The following is an 18,322-nucleotide window of genomic DNA, read 5'->3' as shown; positions in this document are numbered from 1 at the left end:
TTCTACGTCTGGCTTATTTTACTTAACATAATAATTGTCAATTCCACCCATTCTATTGCAAATAAAGTCGCATTCTTTCCTCAACAGACACATGTGCATATCTCATATTTCCCTTATCCATTCATTCTTTCACGGGCTCCTAGACTGAGCAGTGTAATAATAACCATGGTCATCTGTACTTTATGCTTGCTTTGATCCTTTGGGCACATCCCCGGATCTTAAGATGTTTGTCCCCCACAAGCATTTTGTATGTGTGTGAGTTAGTACATGTGCATGTGTGTAAGCATGCATGTGGAAGCCAGCGAAGTCTCCTTCAGTCACTCTCTACCTTTTTAATGTTTTTATTACATTTATTTACGTGTGTGCGTGCACACAGTGCATGTGTATATGGAGGGCAGGGGACAGCTTGTGGGAGTTGGTTCTCTCCTTCCACCCTGTGAGCCCCAGGGGCCAACCTAAGTCCTCAGGCTCGGTAGAGATGCCTTTACCCCCACAGTCCTCTCACAGACCCTCTCTGCTTTGTTTTGTTGGTTGAGACAGAGTCTTTGATTGAAATTTGGACCTTGCAGGTTTCTGTACACTGGCTGTGAGGTCACCTCAGATCCTTCTGTTACCCCAACTCTTGACAACACAGAGTAAAATCCATGTGGCCTACGACTTCAGAAGTCTACGCAGTCAAATGCTCACTGAGGAAATGTCACACAGCAGTGCTTCAGTTATGGGGAGTTTGAGGAAATACTAAATATAATTTTTAAAATTTTTGTTTGTTTTTTTTGAGACAGGTTTTCTTTGTGTAGCCCTAGCTGTCCTGGAACTCACTCTGTAGACCAGCTGGCCTTCAACTCAGAGATCCTCCTGTCCCTGCCTCCAAAGTGCTGGGATTAAAGGCGTCACCACCACACCTGACTCCTAAATACTCACATCTTTATAATATAAAACAGTGAGGGCCCAAGCCCTTACCCAGGCCCCTGCTTTTGACAATATGGTAGCCATGACAGGCTGCAGAAAAGACCCTCCAGGATGTAGGCCCCTGACCCAGCAGGATGTGCTGTGTCCCCGACCGTGCACTAAGTTACTGAAAAAAAATAAACAGAAACAAAAAGACAAGAAATCACAAGATGTCCCCATAAGGAAAAGAAGCAAACAGAGGCGAGGCTAGCGGGCTCTGGACGCGCTTTACTGAGGAGGTCGGAATGCAGGAACCACAGCACCAGATGCAGCCATTTCCCCACTGCTGCAATAACCAATCAAGCCAGGACAGGTACCGAGTCCAGAGATGCCGATCCTGAGACTGTGACAATGCGACATGCAGACCCCCAGCCCACCACTGCATCCGATGGACGAGAGACTGGATTTGAACTCGTAATTAGGAAGACTCTATCTTTACATCAGATCTGGTCTCCTGGTGGTCTTTGGGGTTCCAGACTCTGGAGTCACTAAACTAAGCCTTTGGCTGATTGAACACTATAAAATGTGGAAGTAATTTTAGTTGGTGCCAGATGGTGAGTGTGGCAAGAATTATGCCAGGGGAGAAGAGGCAACTCTGCCGTGAGAAATTCTTGATGTCTCCTTGCTCGGGAAGTTCAGTGCTGGCTCTGCTCCTTTCTTGAGCAGGCTCAGATGAAAACCACTGAACCACATTTCCTGCTTATATTTTCAAAAGCAGAGACCATTGTTCTCACTTTGGGGCCCTGGTGAGAAGAAAAGACCTAGGCGTTCTTTCTCTTTCCATTTTGTAGACCGAGTGAAGGTCTCTTTCGGGATCTTCCTTTACAGGTCTCATCATGCTGGTCCTTTATGGGGAACCTTCACACAGGTAATGGGATACTTAAGCCCACGATGGCTGTGGGTCCCTGCTGTGGACTCTCATTAATGACCTGAGAGTCACATGCTAGGCGGAGCAATAAAGTGGCCAAAAATGACGCTCTTCCTTACTTGACCCAGTCCTTAGTGTGTGTCCATGTCTTACAGACTCCCCTAGGGAGCGTAGGTGTCCATTCCTTGCAGACTCCCCTAGGGAGCATAGGTGTCCATGTCTTACAGACTCCCCTAGGGAGCGTAGGTGTCCATGTCTTATAGATTTCCCTTAGGGAGCATAGGTATTCATTCCTTACAGACTCCCCCAGGGAGCGTAATCCTACGTAATCCTGCTATTTTCTAGGAATATCTGAAGCAGGGGAAATGCCTTTTCTTTGGTCCAGCACAGGCTCTCAGTCTCAGGGGAGGCATCCTAAAATGGCACAGAAATGCCACACCAGTCACACCTGGGATGTGTTTGGACAGTGCATTATCAGACCTTGGCCCACACTTTATATTTAAACAATTGCCAGGTACCTGATAAAAATCTGTGACAAACACTGAATGTTTTTGTGAAGTGCAGTGTTCACGTCATAAAATACGCAGGAAGTATACAGCAGCGATCATCTTCTAGGATTAACGCAAATTTAAGAAAAGATGGCAGCCTTCTCAGCGTGGGCATTTGTTCAGCGTGGATCGTCTCTGCTATGGCTTTTCCAATCACCGCCATTAACACTGCCCAGATTCCCGCACTAGGTGGTAACATCTGATACAGAGGAGCTGTAAGTGGTCAGTATAGGAACAGCCCTCATCCCTTAAGGAAAAGACCCAAAGGCTAACGCAACAGAATAAATTAAACAAACATGTACTTCAAATTTAGTCTTTCTGCGTGTTTTTCCAGGAAATAAAAACCTCACAGGGACTTCAGGCCTTCTCGCCCCCTTGAGCTTTGGTCTGGAGAAAAGCACTCAACAGGGGATGTCTGCGTGTGTTTCCTTATTTCTTTTTTTTCTTTTTTTTTTTTTCGAGACTGGGTTTCTCTGTAGCTTTGGTGCCAATCCCAGAACTAGCTCTTGTAGACCAGGCTGGCCTCGAACTCCCAGAGATCCGCCTGCCTCTGCCTCCAGAGTGCTGGGATTAAAGGCGTGCGCCTCCACCTCCCGGCATGTTTCCTTATTTCAAGAACCCAAATGCCTTTGTTTCTCTAGGTCTGGTTGATTTTTCTTTATCCATGGTGTCTCTGTAGGAGTCTGGCCAGGTACAAGCTCTGTGTGGTTTGGAACCAGACGCCCACTCTGAGGGTTTATTTCTTGACCCATCTTTGGCTCCCATGTAGAATCAACAAGAGCGCAGTGGGTCCTTGTAGGAAGTCACCCTGACCCCGGCAATGCGACCGCAATGGCTCCAGAGTGAGGAGCAGAGCTGAGTCACGTGCCGGGCACCCACCACTAGTCTTCTGTCCTTACCACCTTTGCTCCTTCCTTGTTCATAGACCCACACCATTGCCTAGAAAGCAGTGTCCACGTGAGTACTGCATTCCACAGGGTTTCCTGTGGCTAGAGGCAGATGTAGACCAGGAAACATAAGCAGAAGTATTGTGGGTTCCTGCACTTCCTCTGCCTTGGTAATAAAGGCCTTGTTCTCTTGCTTCTCCTTGGGATTTGGAGGCTGGAGGCTGCTCTCAAAGAATGTTGAGTAGGAACAAAGGGAAACAGGACTGAAGGTGCTGATCTCAGCCCCAAACAGACTCAGGACCTCCCTTCGTCATGTCCAAATCGTCCCTTTGTTTGCCAAGCCACTGTAGTGAATTATCTCCTGAGGTGTTGCCAACAATATCAGTGTGCTGCTTGGGCTGATGGGGAGCAATCCCCACGTGCCACAGGGAAGTTTAGAGCAGTTGAAACAGATGTGGAGAAGTCAACCATGGCAGTGCAAAGGATGCTTTCTGAGCTGAGAAACTGACACCATTTACCTCAGCTGAGACCTCCATGTTGACCAGAGCCTGGAGATAAGGGGCCTCAGTGGAGAGGGGTAGAGTGTGGTCCAGAGAAGAGTCCACCCGACTCTGGAACCCACACAGAGACCTGCAGGACAGCTGGCGGGGCCAGAGAAAGCCTGAGACCACCAGAGCTACAGAGACTGCACACTGCGGAGAATGCACACCGTCACCATATAGAGCTGCAGAGACTGCACACTGCGGAGAATGCACACCGTCACCACATAGAGCTGCAGAGACTGCACATTGCGGAGAATGCACACCATCACCATATGGAGCTGCAGAGACTGCACACTGCGGAGAATGCACACCATCACCATATAGAGCTGCAGAGACTGCACACTGCGGAGAATGCACACCGTCACCATATAGAGCTGCAGAGACTGCACACTGCGGAGAATGCACACCGTCACCACATAGAGCTGCAGAGACTGCACATTGCGGAGAATGCACACCATCACCATATGGAGCTGCAGAGACTGCACACTGCGGAGAATGCACACCAGTATATGGAACTTCAGAGACTGCACACTGCGGAGAATGCACACCGTCACCATATGGAGCTGCAGAGACTGCACACTGCGGAGAATGCACACCGTCACCATATGGAGCTGCAGAGACTGCACACTGCGGAGAATGACATCACCAGTATATGGAACTTCAGACACTGCACACTGCAGAGAGTGCATACCATAGTATATGTAGCTGCAGAGATAAGTAGGCTGCAGAGAATGCACACCATCATCATAAAGAGCTGCAGACTGCGCACTGCGGAGAATGCACACCACTGCTATTGCGGAAGGCTGCTCATTCATTCCCAGCTGCCCAGAACTGAAATAATCACTCAGAAACTATATTATTTAAATCACTGCTTGGTCAATCACTTAAACATATTGCTAGCTAGTTCTTATATCTTAATTAATCCATTTCTAATATTTTATATTTTACCATTAAGGTTGTGGCCTACCTGCAAGGTTCTAACTGATATATTGCGTCTTTCTCCTCTGGTGGCTACATGGTGTCTCACTGACTCTGCCTACTCTATCTATCTATCTATCTATCTATCTATCTATCTATCTATCTATCTTTTCCAGCCTGGCTATATTCTGTTAAGCCATTGGCTGAAAGCAGCTTCTTTAAAAACCAATAAAAGCAATACATATACAGAAGGACTTTCCACATCACATCAACATAAAGAGCTACAGAGATTGCACACTGCGGAGACGACACACCACCACCATCTAGAGCTGCTCAACAGGTCAGATTGCATTGATTTAAACAGTGCCAAACGTTCATTTGTGATCTGCTGCCAAATGCAATGGGTGAGCACTACAAAAGAATAGTTTTTCTTCTTCCTTCCTTCCTTCCTTCCTTCCTTCCTTCCTTCCTTCCTTCCTTCCTTCCTTCGTTTCTACCTTTCTTTCTGTCTTTCTTTCTTTTTAGAAAAGAAGAATGTTCAACTTTCTCCTGGTCTCCCAATCCTAGCCTGCCTTTAATGCTGCCATTCCGCTTGCTGCCCATGAAGTTACATTCTTCCCGGGCACCCTCTGACTGACAGAGGCTCCTATTAAGATTTCTCAAAGCCTTATTTCTAGAGAGGCTATGATTGGCATAGCGGGATTTTAGACCTAACTGTAAGGGCATATCTTTCTCCTCCACGTTTCGACAGTGTGTCCTGCTGCAGTCATTACCCGACAGAGCGTCCTCGCTGGTGAGGCTGTGGAGCACATTCCGTCTGCTCAGGACTCCTCCCTCCCTGCTCAGAAATAGAGTGTCTGACTATAGATCAGTAATAGAGTGTCTTACTATAGATCAGTAATAGAGTGTCTTACTATAGATCAGAAATAGAGTGCCTGACTATAGATCAGGAATAGAGTGTCTTACTATAGATCAGGAATAGAGTGTCTTACTATAGATCAGTAATAGAGTGTCTTACTAGAGATCAGAAATAGAGTGTCTTACAATAGATCAATAATAGAGTGTCTTACTATAGATCGGTAATAGAGTGTCTTACAATAGCTCAGTAATAGAGTGCCTGACTATAGATCAGTAATAGAGTGCCTGACATTATCAGTCACAGAGTGTCTTACTATAGATCAGTAATAGAGTGCCTGACTATAGATCAGTGATAGAGTGTCTTACTATAGATCAGTAATAGAGTGTCTTACTATAGATCAGAAATAGAGTGCGTTACTATAGATCAGTAATAGAGTGTCTTACTAAAGATCAGTAATAAAGTGCCTTCCTAGATCAGTAATAGAGTGCCTTACTATAGATCACTAATAGAGTACCTACTATAGATCAGTAATAGAGTGTCTTACTATAGATCAGAAATAGAGTGCCTGACTAAAGATCAGGAATAGAGTGTCTTACTATAGATCAGTAATAGAGTGTCTTACAATAGATCAGTTATAGAGTGTCTTACTATAGATCAGTAATAGAGTGTCTTACTATAGATCAGTAATAGAGTGTCTTACTATAGATCAGTAATAGAGTACCTGACTATAGATCAATAATAGAGTGTCTTACTATAGATCAGTAATAGAGTGTCTTACTATAGATCAGTAACAGAGTGTCTTACTATAGATCAGTCATAGAGTGTCTTACTATAGATCAGTAATAGAGTGCCTGACTATAGATCAGTAATAGAGTACCTGACTATAGATCAGTAATAGAGTGTCTTACTATAGATCAGTAACAGAGTGTCTTACTATAGATCAGTCATAGAGTGTCTTACTATAGATCAGTAATAGAGTGCCTGACTATAGATCAGTAATAGAGTACCTGACTATAGATCAGTAATAGAGTGTCTTACTATAGATCAGTAACAGAGTGCCTGACTATAGATCAGTAATAGAGTGTCTTATATAGATCAATAATAGAGTGTCTTACTATAGATCAGTAATAGAGTATCTTACTATAGATCAGTAATAGAGTGTCTTACTATAGATCAGAAATAGAGTGCCTGACTATAGATCAGTCATAGAGCATCTTACTATAGATCAGTAATAGAGTGTCTTACTATAGATCAGTAATAGAGTATCTTACTATAGATCAGTAATAGAGTGTCTTACTATAGATCAGTAATAGAGTGTCTTACTATAGATCAGTAATAGAGTGTCTTACTATAGATCAGTAACAGAGTGCCTGAATATAGATCAATAATAGAGTGTCTTACTATAGACCGGTAATAGAGTGTCTTACAATAGCTCAGTAATAGAGTTTCTGACTATAGATCAGTAATAGAGTGCCTGACATTATCAGTAATAGAGTGTCTTACTATAGATCAGTAATAGAGTGCCTGACTATAGATCAGTGATAGAGTGTCTTACTATTGATCAGTAATAGAGTGTCTTACTATAGATCAGTAATTGAGTGCCTCACTATAGATCAGTAATAGAGTGTCTTACTATAGATCAGCAATAGCGTGCCTTACTATAGATCAGTAATAGAGTGCCTGACTATAGATCAGTAATAGAGTGTCTTACTATAGATCAGTAATAGAGTACCTGACTATAGATCAGTAAAAGAGTGCCTTACTATAGATCCACACTGCATACAGATCCCTCACATCCTTAGAATATTATTACACGATGCCAGGCTTGTCTTTAATAAAAACACTTGTTTTGGGCGGATGATTCAGTCTGGGGATATCAAGACGCCTGATTCATTGTGCCCAGCTTTCAGTGATGCAGCTATCTCAGGGAGGAGAGAATCAAGGAAGTAAAAGTATTGATCAACTCTGGCTGCTGGGAGCCAGGGCTGAGGAAACAGTCTGTTTCCTGTTTGAGGAAGTCAGAACAATACAAGGAAGGGCAAGCGCTTTGTCAGGTACTTCCCAGCATCATTCCAAACAGGGCCATTTCTGCCTTTTGCTAAAGAAGTGATTCATGATATCCTTGCCTGGTAAGGGAGGTTAGGACTTCCTCTTTCTGGCCAAACAGAGGAGACTGGACTCAGGCCTACAGATAAGCATCTAGCAGAACCCAAGGCAGCATCTTCTGAGTCCTGACAGTCCATCCACACAGTCCCTACTACCCCACTCCCGAACCTTCCGTGAGGAAGAGAGCTCCAGCCTCTGCTGCACAGCTGAAGGGGGAAACAGGGGGAATCGGGCATCTGTCACCTTCTTCCTCTCGTTAACTTCCCATCAGCTGGCCACACTCCCACCTTTCCTGACTCTTGCAGATGCTCAGGGGCATCTGAAGCACAGCAGCCTGTACAGTTGGCTAAACTGCTTCCTTGAAGAGGTCTGAGTCAGCCAGGTGGTGGTGGCACACGCCTTTAATCCCAGCACTCAGGAGGCAGAGGTAGGCAGAGCTCTGTGAGTTCAAGGCCAGCCTGTTCTACACTGTGAGTCTCAAAACATCCAGGACTACATAATGAGACCCTGTCTTGAAAAATGAAAATAAATAAATAAAAGAGGTCTAAGCCAATGTCCTGCTTCCTTCTTCTGTTGGCTGCACGTCATCTGTAGGACCATCTCTCCAGGAAGACGCCTCTGTTCTGTTGAAGTGATCTTGTGAAAACCAGGTTCCTGCCATGCATGTGGTCTAAGCCCCTAGCCTTCTTTTGCAGGTTCCCTTCTTTCAAAGACTCCCTTCCCTCCGCTCACTGTTCTGATTGATCTTCCTGCAGAGATCACTTACACAGGCAGACCTTCCCTTCAGCCGTCCACACACCTACCACGGTGAAGGAGGCTCATGGAAATATGGAAATAGACTTTGCTCTCTCACATCCCCAAAGCTAGATCTAAAACTGGGTGATAGAACCCAAAGAAAAAAGGGGAGGTAATACGAGTGACTTGAGGGAAGACGGCCTTTCTGCCCAAGTTCATGCAGATGGAGACCCCTGCAGCCTCAGGGTATGGTTCTCCTATGCCAAGGCTGGCATCTGCAGTTCTTAGCCCAACTCCGCTCATTCTGACCATAGGAAGCGCCCATGAGACCTGTTTGTTATGGTTCAAGAGGATCAAGTGCCAGTGTCATATTTATTAATTTATTGATTTAGCCTCTCTCTAGGCTCCTCTTCATATTCTTCCATAGCCCAGGATATATCTTGCCATGCATATCAGAGCCACTGTGCTTACCAATCAATTCAAGGTTCTTTTCCCAAGTCAGACAAAAATCACAAAGAGGCGAGTGGTACCCACGAAACATGACTTTATTGGGAGCCTATGGTGAAGCCCAGGGAGACGGCACACAGGCAAGGTTTCTGGGTTGGCACCCTCAGATTTCTGACTCCTTGGAGTCTCTGCCATGTCCTGTCTGCCTTCGGATCTGTTGCAAGGTTTGCACTTGCATGGTGGTCTGCTTGCATGCATTTGTTCCAACTGTTCTTAGCTCGCAAAAGATGGCAGAGGCACTAGCTGCCCCCCTCATCCCAGCAAGGACATAAATGGTTCAGAGTTAGTCACTGTGCACATGTGGTCATTGCAGCAAAGTCTCTCAAAAGCTTGGAAGTACATCAGTGCTTAGAACACGGTTATAGAGCACAGCCTATGAACACACCTTACATCTGTGCTTAGAACACGGTTATAGAGCACAGCCTATGAACACACCTTACATCTGTGCTTAGAACATGGTTATAGAGCACAGCCTATGAACACACCTTACATCTGTGCTTAGAACACGGTTATAGAGCACAGCCTATGAACACACCTTACATCTGTGCTTAGAACACGGTTATAGAGCACAGCCTATGAACACACCTTACATCTGTGCTTAGAACACGGTTATAGAGCACAGCCTATGAAAACACCTTACATCGTGGAAGAAAACCCTAACTGATGGTCTCGGCCTCTCTAGTCATCTGTCTTGTTGTCATTTTCCACCCATTACACAGGGCAGGTCTCTTGTAATCATAATGTCTGTCCCCCTTTATGGATAAGGATGAAACTTAAGAAATATATAACCATTTGGCCCATGGCTGTCCCTGGGTTGATTCAACCCTGATGACCTTGGCTAGGCAGCTGTGGAACTTACATGAAAGAAAGAGTCAGGCAATGGCAAAGAGCTATGTTTGTCTCAGAGATTAGACACAGAACATAAAAATGTGGTATCAGTGGGACAGAAAGTCCCCTGTCAGGGCACTGTGCTATGGGCTAAGTGTAAGGAGGACCCATGTGTCAGAAAGAAACAACGTAGCTGGACACAGAATGTAGCTGACTCCCCTGAACTGAGGCCTCAGCCCATGGCCACACCTGACTGTCTGACCTAAGGACTGGAAAGTTCTCTTTGGAGACAGAGGGAGCAGAATACAAGGACTGGACACAGGGTAGAGCTGCTGATGGAATGTCCTTGTGGTGTTTGAATGAGAATGACCACCAGAGGCTCATAGATTTGAGTGCTTGGTCACCAGGGAGTGACATTGTTTGAAAGGATTAGGAGGTGTGGCCTTGTTGGAGGAAGTCTGTCACTGGGAGCGGGTTTTGAGGTTTCAAAAAGTCCATTCCAAACCCAGAGTCTCCCTCAAACTGCTGTCTGTGGATCTGGATGTAAACTCCCAGCTACTTCTCCAGCTCTATGTCTGCCTGCTTCCATGCTTCCTGACATGCTCCCAGCCATGATGATAATGGACTAAGCCTCTGAAACTGAAAGCCCAGTCCCAATAAATGCTTTCTTTTATAGGAGTCGCCATGGTCATGGTGTTTCTTCACAGCAAGAGAACACTAACTAAGACACTCCTGTGTATGGTGGTCCTGCACTCGTCAGGATGCCCTCCCTCCCTATCAGGAACCTACAGGTCTCTCGGAAGCCATCAGGATCTGGGACAGCCTTTCAGCCAGGACTCCTAGAGGGATTCCTCCACAGAGCCTTGCTCTGTGGTTAAACTGCTTTGCTGGGAACATTTGGAAGTTTTGTGGTGTAACAGTGGCCCTCGTTTTCCCACAAGACCAAGTCGATTTTCTCCTTAAGGTCCTCCAGTTGGGCCTTCCGCTCATCCCCTTGTGCCCTGTTGTTGAAGCCACAGTGTCGCCTCTCACACGCAACATGCAGATCATCCAGGCTCTTATTGTTGTTCTCTTGAACATATTCCTCCACGGAGCCCCCAGCCAGGTCTTCCTTCCGAGTGAACACCAGAATGGTGTAAGCCAGGATCCCTTCTCCAAAGATCTCCTGGAGGCGCCTGGCAGCTTGCTGGTCTTCTGCCGTGTACCGGCCCACCTGTATCACCAGGAGCACTACATGGGGCCCCGGAGAGGCCAAGACTTCACAGATCTTCTCAGCTGCCACTTCAGGCTGATACTGAGGTGACAAAATGTCCGGGGTGTCGATCACCTCAACCTCCTTTCCATCCCACTCTCCACTCCCTTTCTGGAAGGTCAAGGTCACTGGTCTAGCGCTGATTTTGGACTCAAATACTTGCCTGCCAAGGATGCTGTTTCCTGTTGCACTTTTCCCACTTCCTGTTTTCCCCACCAAAAGGAGCTGCAGTTTCTTTGGGGTGAGCTCTTTCTCCTTCAGACCTAGAAGAATTTGACAAAGTAAACCATCAGAGAGAAACGGAACAGAACCTATCCCCTCTGCTTATCAGAGGTCATAACCCCCTGCGCATCTGAAAAACAGAGTTTCAGGATGAGGAGCTTGCAGAGACAAAGGCCGGCGTCTGACCCTGAGTCTTCCCTGGGCTTACATTCTCAGCCTGTGTCCTGGAAGGCAGAGGTGAACATCCTACAAAGAAGGACATCAGAGCCACCAGCTGAGAAGGGAGACTCATATGTCAACTAAACACTGGCTAATCCAGTGCTAAAAAATTTTAAATATGCCTGAGGCTGGGGACTGGGAAGGAAATGCCCTTCTCTCAGCCCTGCAGGTCCTAGGACCCAAACCACATACAGTGACAAATGACAGTTTCCAAGTGTGGTCCCCATGGGAGACACTGATGGGTCTCAGATCACATAGCGCTAACCCTACCAAAAACTGCTAGGTTCTGCCTTCAAACCTCAGCACCCACTGGTTTTGCTTCTGCACGTCTGCAGCCTAGGCTGAACTGCAATCATCTTGGCTCTCCTGAGCTTTTTCAAAGGGAATAGAAAGAATCTGAGTGGATACACAGAAGTTTCAATTAAGCACGGACGTTGGATGTCCATTCCTGCCTGCCTAGCTAAGGTGCAGCTAGGGCCAGAGAGGAACTCTTTTCAGCAGCTGGAGCTCAAACAGAAAAGCTAAATGCACTGTGAGACGCAGAGAGGGGACTTTTCGAGTAATGACTAGCTTTGCTTCCCGTAAGAAGTGAAAAAGTCTTAGCTTGTGTTGGTGACTTTCCCATGTGGTAGAATAACTGGGCTGTTTTTCCCTGATGGTCCTGGCCCTTGGAATAAATAAGGAAAAATATCATTCATGGTAAAATGCAATGAGTCACAAATCATTTCTTCTAGAAAGAATACACGGGTAGGTTTCTAACATCCCCAAATGCCCTCTCCTTAGGTTAGGTGGCAAAGGTGAATCTCTGAGAAGACAGAGCCCAGTCCCTCCCAGTGGCCACTGGTGACACTCTGCTTGCTTGCATGACACTGTCAACCCATGTGACACATCGGACACAGCTAACCACACACAAGGACTGCTGACGTCCAGAGCTGGAGCAGTCTTCTTATCACGTCCAGACCAGCACGTCCTTCTCAGGGAGGAGCTTAGATACGAAGGCTCTTTTCCTTGGAACCGGCATTTGTCACCCCTAAGGCCGTCCACCTGGCAGGGGTCCCTTTCCTTGGTTTTCCCTGGTGTAAAGAGGAGCCCTCTTGCTCTATTTGGCTACAGTGGGTAAATCTATGTAATGAGGGCCTTCAGCTGCCCCTGCCAGCACTCAGGGTGTGGGCTCGCATCCGTCTGCACACTGGTGTTCCCTTCCACGCCTCCCAGTTCTCCTCTGCTAGGAAAGCAGTGTACCTTTTGTCAGCCCTTGATCGGAGTCCAGGGGCGACTGCCTTGTGGGGTCCTTCCGGGGACCATGTTTACACTCTTCTTCTTCCATCCACAGAAGACAATAATACATTTAAATACATGTAAATAAAATTTGTGCGCGTGTGCGTGCGTGTGCGCTCGTGAACACTTGCATGCACAGGCGGTTATGTGCCTTGCGCACACGGAGAGATTAGAGGACGATGCTCTCCTCCCCCGTGGGTTCCAGGAATCAAACTCAGGGTTAAGTACTCATGGCAAGCCCTGTTATCCATTGAGCCATGTCTCCAGCCTATAAACTTTAACTGATTGTGTTTGAAGGGATGCTTGTCTTTTCCTCGTGAGAGGAAAGTTATTTCACACGTGTGTGGGGTGTGTGTGTGTGGGGGGGTGTGTGTGCTTGATAAGGAGTGGGAAAGAGGAGTATGGGGTAAGGAGTATGGGGTAAGTAAATATGAGGTAAGGAGTATGGGGCACTTTCTGGGGGCTTTAGGAACCCTACTCCCCAAAGGTGTGTCCTCCATCATGAGTGAAAGAGATTATTTGTCATGGAGAAAGGAGCCACTGAATTGGTTTGGGAAAGCAGTGTCCAGAGCTGTGCACTGAGGGCCTGGGTGGAGAAATGGGATCAGGAGGAGAAGAATGGTAAGGAAGAGGGAGAAAGAGGTAGCATGGCCTTGATTTTGTGTCTCAGACAATGTAAGATCTACATGGGCAGGGTCAGGAAGTTCTGGGGAGGGTGCAACTTTGGGTCTTGAGTCCAGAAAGAACCATCTAGGCTTTAGGACTGAGAACTGGCATGGCTGAAAGCTGGTGGCTGTGTTCAGTAGTGGCAAGGAAGGGGGCAGCCATAGGGACCTTCACAGTGCAAGGGGTGAACCGGGCGCCTCAGTGTGCAATGGAGACACCATCATTGGCTAGGATGCTCACATTCCTGGTCCTCAGTATCCTTTCAGGGTGAATTTTCGGGCTAAATCTAAAGAGACCTGCTTCTGCAATGTCACGGTCTAGTCACAGTTACCGATCACCTTTAGCTCTCTTTGCACATTAGAGCTGCAGCATCCCAACCAGGAGCTGCCAACACCACTCTGATGCTTCCTCGCTTCCTGGGCAGTACCATCTCTGCCTCAGGAGCCTGCAGAGCTGTTATTAGATTGATTATTAGATTCCCGACAGGGTTGGGAAGTCATGATCCATGACTTTCTCAGGACCCTCACAGCCAGACTAGACAATCTGGAAAAAGGCTCTGGGGTGGGGAGCCCCAGTGTGGACCTGGACTACACAATCCGGACGAAGGCTCTGGGGTGGGGAGCCCCAGTGTGGACCTGGACTTGCTGTCACCGCACTGTTGGGTGCTCTGCTCTATTCAACCAGCAGATTGCCCTGTCTCCTCTGAATCCCAGAAAAAGCCAGTGGGACCCACTGAAGACACAGCTTTGCAATGCTCAGCAAATGGCTGGCTTAATGTGGATGGGTTAACACGTGGATGCAGGTACCTGAAGAAAGTCTGGTGGCTCCCAAGGAAGCAGGCAAAGTCGATGGCCTCATTCAGCTCTGGTCAGCCACCTCCTGGCTTGAGCAGCGTTCCCACTGCCTTGGATGCCTTTGTGTCCCCTGCTCTATGACCCGGAGGTCTACAAGCTACAGACCCTTCAATCTTTGCAGTGTGTCTTTACTGATCCTCATTGGTTTCTTGGAGAACAGTGAACGGACAGGAAACAGTTCCCAACAGATGAAACTGGAGGGTGCAGAGCCCAGGAACCACCCAGGGCGACAGTTACGTACCCAGCCCTGTGCCCACGGCACTGTCAAAGGAAGGAGGCCGTGTCCTCCGAGTCTTCCCGGCCCTCCCCAGACAGTGCCACACACACGCAGGGTACCTTCAAATTTTTATCTCCAGCCCAGATGAGAGAGCCATTATCACCCTGGTTACATTGCTCAGAAAGAGAGTAAAATTTAAAAAGTGCCCCCAGGGACCCTCTCCCACTGGGGGGTGGCAGACATGGCTCAGAGGTAGAGCACTTACAGGGAGTGTGCAAGACCCTGGCTTCAGGTCCCCAGCACCGAGACAAACAAGCATGAAGAACACCACAGAGCACTAAGTTCTGGCTCCGTGCTACAGCTCTTTCTGTCACGCCACTTACACATATATGAATGTGTAGACACAGCCACACACACAGGTTCATAAACACACAAACATGTAACACACATGACATACATAGAAATACATGTATCATCCAAAACAAGCTCCATGATTTTCTGTGGGCTTACCCCTTATTTTTCTTTTACTGAAAGTAGAATTTTTTTCTTCATACAAAATATTATGATTATGGTTTTCCCTCCCCCAACCCCCTGAGATCATCCCCACCTCTCCTCCGGTCAGAATCCACACCCTTTCTGTCTCCCCTTAGAAACCAAATAAAGAATAAAAATAAAACAAAAAAGATAAAACAAAAACAAACAAACCAGAATAGGACAAAATAAGTGAACAAACAAACAGGTGAAGAAGAGCTAAAGAAAACATAGGAGAAACACACATGGATGTAGACACACACGGTAACAGAATCCCATAAAAACTCAAAACCGGAAGTCGTAAATGCTCTGACAAACGTTATGAGGAAGAACCTCCAACCAAAGATGCTGAGTTCAGTTCGTGTTAGCTATCTATTGCTGTGCATGGGCTCAAAACCAAAAATCAGTTTTGTGGGCTTTATGAATCATTTAATTTTGTTTTGGCCTTTTCTTTTTGTCTTACTGGTTTTTTAATTTGATTATTTTGATTTTCAGGTTTTTTAATTTTATATTTTAAGAGAGAGAGAGCATAAAGTTTGATTGGTAAATTACGGGATAAGGAGAAGGGGAAATGATCAAAATATATTCTGTGGAAAAAATTTAAGTAAAAAATATAAACATGATATCCACCATACACTCACCATGCCTACTTGTAAACACACATGAACATATACTTGTGGCACACATTTATGCAGTTGAAAACACATACACATATACACACAAATAATACACACATATAAACACATATACAAATCCAAACATGACACATACAATCCATAAAAATACAGTGTACCCCATTCATACACATACATGTAAACATGCATGCAAATGAACAGAAATGTACATACAAAGCCACTCACACATGCCTATGGTGCACAAATATACATACAATATGTACAGAAACATAAGTTTTATGCACATATATAATGCAATCACTATACACAACATTCATACACCACACAGGCATGTAAACACACATATACACAAACACAAATGTTTATAAACAGTGCATATCCTCAAACAAACACACACTTACAGGACGTACATATACACACATGTGAAAACATACAAATCCAAACAAGACAAACACCACATACACACATGTAAACATACACACACACAGTGGGACTTACATCGGGGCTGGCTGACAGGCAAGAATGGCTGTTTCCTGTCTCCTGTGGCATTACACGCCCATGAAATTTCTGGCTCTCCTGGTGGGGTCGAGAGGCAGTATCTTTTGTAGATGGAACAGAACGGCCAGAAAAAGGTTTCCGCAGCATAGGAACCAATGGACTCTGCTCCCCTGTAAAGCCGATCCATCTTTCAAGCCATGTTTCATCAGCTCTGCATGCTCTGAGCTCAAGAACGGCCCTTCAAAGAGCAGCTCGCTGTAAGAAGAGAAACAGGAAGTGATCAAAAACACAAGCCAGACTCTTCCGCTGACAGGCTAGAAAAGGATTTTAAAGGAACATAGTGTCGTTCATGGTGGTTAATTTCATCCTGATCCAGGTAACAAAGTTTGGAGAATTAGGAAGCTGCAGATCTCCGGGAAGCCAGTGTCAGGGACCAGACCCCCTGATCCACCTTTGGACGTGATCCACCATTTGGAGCTTAGCTCACCTCCCAGAGTGACCCTACAGTTTCAGAGCTGGACAAGCAGCCACCATCCCTCCCCTCCCCTAGTCCTTCTTCTAAATATCTTTTCTTGGAACAGTTAAGTTTAAACCTGGGACAAATGACTGAGGTTCTTGGTCCCCAACATTCAGCCACCAGCAAACTTCCGAGATAGCAGAACCAGGAATTCACTGAGCCAGAGTGAAGACTCAGTGTCAGGCTCCCAGACCGGGTCGCACACTCTGCACTCAGCTCCCTATGCCTGCCCTGCCTTCCCCGCTCTGATGGACTGAAATGCCTCTGTAGCCATGACCCGAAATAAACACCACTCCTTTGAGTTGCTTCTGTGAGATGTTTATCACACTAACAGAAAAGCCAAAATATAATCCTTTATCAGTTTGTAATTCTGATTTTATTGTTAAAGGAGAGTCTATGGTGTTAGGACAGTACAGACACATTTGTTCTGGATTTCAGAATCAAATTCTTAACCACTATGACCACCACACATCACTGTCTCCCCTAGGAATCTTCTCCATGCTTTCTTTTGTATCTCTTCCGACTCACTCTCCCAGGGTTGGTTAATCTGAACTCCATAGAGTCTCTGTCCCCACAGGAAATGAGTTACTGCCACACAGAGCATAGTTTGGGGTTGGTTCACAAGGATAAGGAGAGAGGAGAAAGCATCTCCCCACACTTGCTGTGAGAAACTGCCCTGGACCTCATGTCTGAGGGTCAATGCTCGAATGAACACCACATCCCACTTGACTAAAGTGTTAGGTGCCCACTGCCCTGTGAATTTGGGTTTTTGATCTTCCAGATGAGATGACACAGTTGTGTTAGAATTTTCTTTCAGTATTTGCTCAGTTTCTGTGTCCTTTGTGAAGATTGATTAGAATACGAAAACAAGGCCATCAGTAATTGTTGGTGAAACACAAGAATAGAATTACACGCTTTCCAAAGAAACAATTATCCCCAAGTGTTTTTATTTTGGAGTGTTCTATTTGAGCCCTGCATCTTAAGTAGGTGGTGTGCAAGCCCAGGCTCTTAGTGTTAGGCGTGCAGATCTCATCTCTTTTGCGTGATGCTGTGTATCCAGGAGTAACAGGCCCTGGGTCGTCTCAGCAGGACGGCCAGCAATGCCCACCATTTAGGGACTTGAGTCCCTGAAACCTCGGTCAGTTTGCTTTCATTTTACTCAGCTGCTTTGAGTTTTCTCGCAGTCCCTACCCGAGCTTTATTTTTGCATCATTCATGGAAAATGTTTACTCAGGACCTTGAGGCCAGTGAGTGGCTGGGATTTTTGTCCCCTGCTCACACCAGAAAAGAACAGTTCTCTGCCATCCATGATGACTTTGTAGCCACCATCTTATGGTTTTCTTCACACATCTAACCGGAAACAGTTACTTTTCACGTGTGGCCAACCACCTAACCATACAGTTCATCATACAATGTAATTGAACTCAGGAAGGATAAGAAGTCAAAACAGAAGGGGCTCCCACAGCATGTTTGGGGAGGAAGCGGTGGTTGTTGATGAGCTTCTGAACAGAGGAAAGAGCAGGCGAGAAGCCCCCCGAGCATCCTCAGAGGTCTCAGCTGAGGCTCCTCTGCTCACTTGGACCACAATCACCTGTTTACATGCACTGAGGAGGTGGGTAAAGAAGCCGAGAAGTGGAGGAGGGTCCCAGTAAGAGAATCAGAAACCAGTTTCTGTGAAGCACAGTGA

The 18,322-nt window shown here is 46.2% G+C and overlaps 1 pseudogene; it reads right to left on the bottom strand.

Moving 5' to 3' along the window:
- Window positions 1–8,938: 8,938 nt before the first annotated feature.
- On the bottom strand, window positions 8,939–16,378 carry LOC142839329 (GTPase IMAP family member 6-like; annotated as a pseudogene).
- Between the last annotated feature and the right edge of the window lie 1,944 nt (window positions 16,379–18,322).

This window comes from Microtus pennsylvanicus, chromosome 21, assembly GCF_037038515.1.
Source record: "Microtus pennsylvanicus isolate mMicPen1 chromosome 21, mMicPen1.hap1, whole genome shotgun sequence".
Lineage (NCBI taxonomy): Eukaryota > Metazoa > Chordata > Mammalia > Rodentia > Cricetidae > Microtus > Microtus pennsylvanicus.
This window is presented reverse-complemented; position numbering and strand designations above follow the sequence as displayed.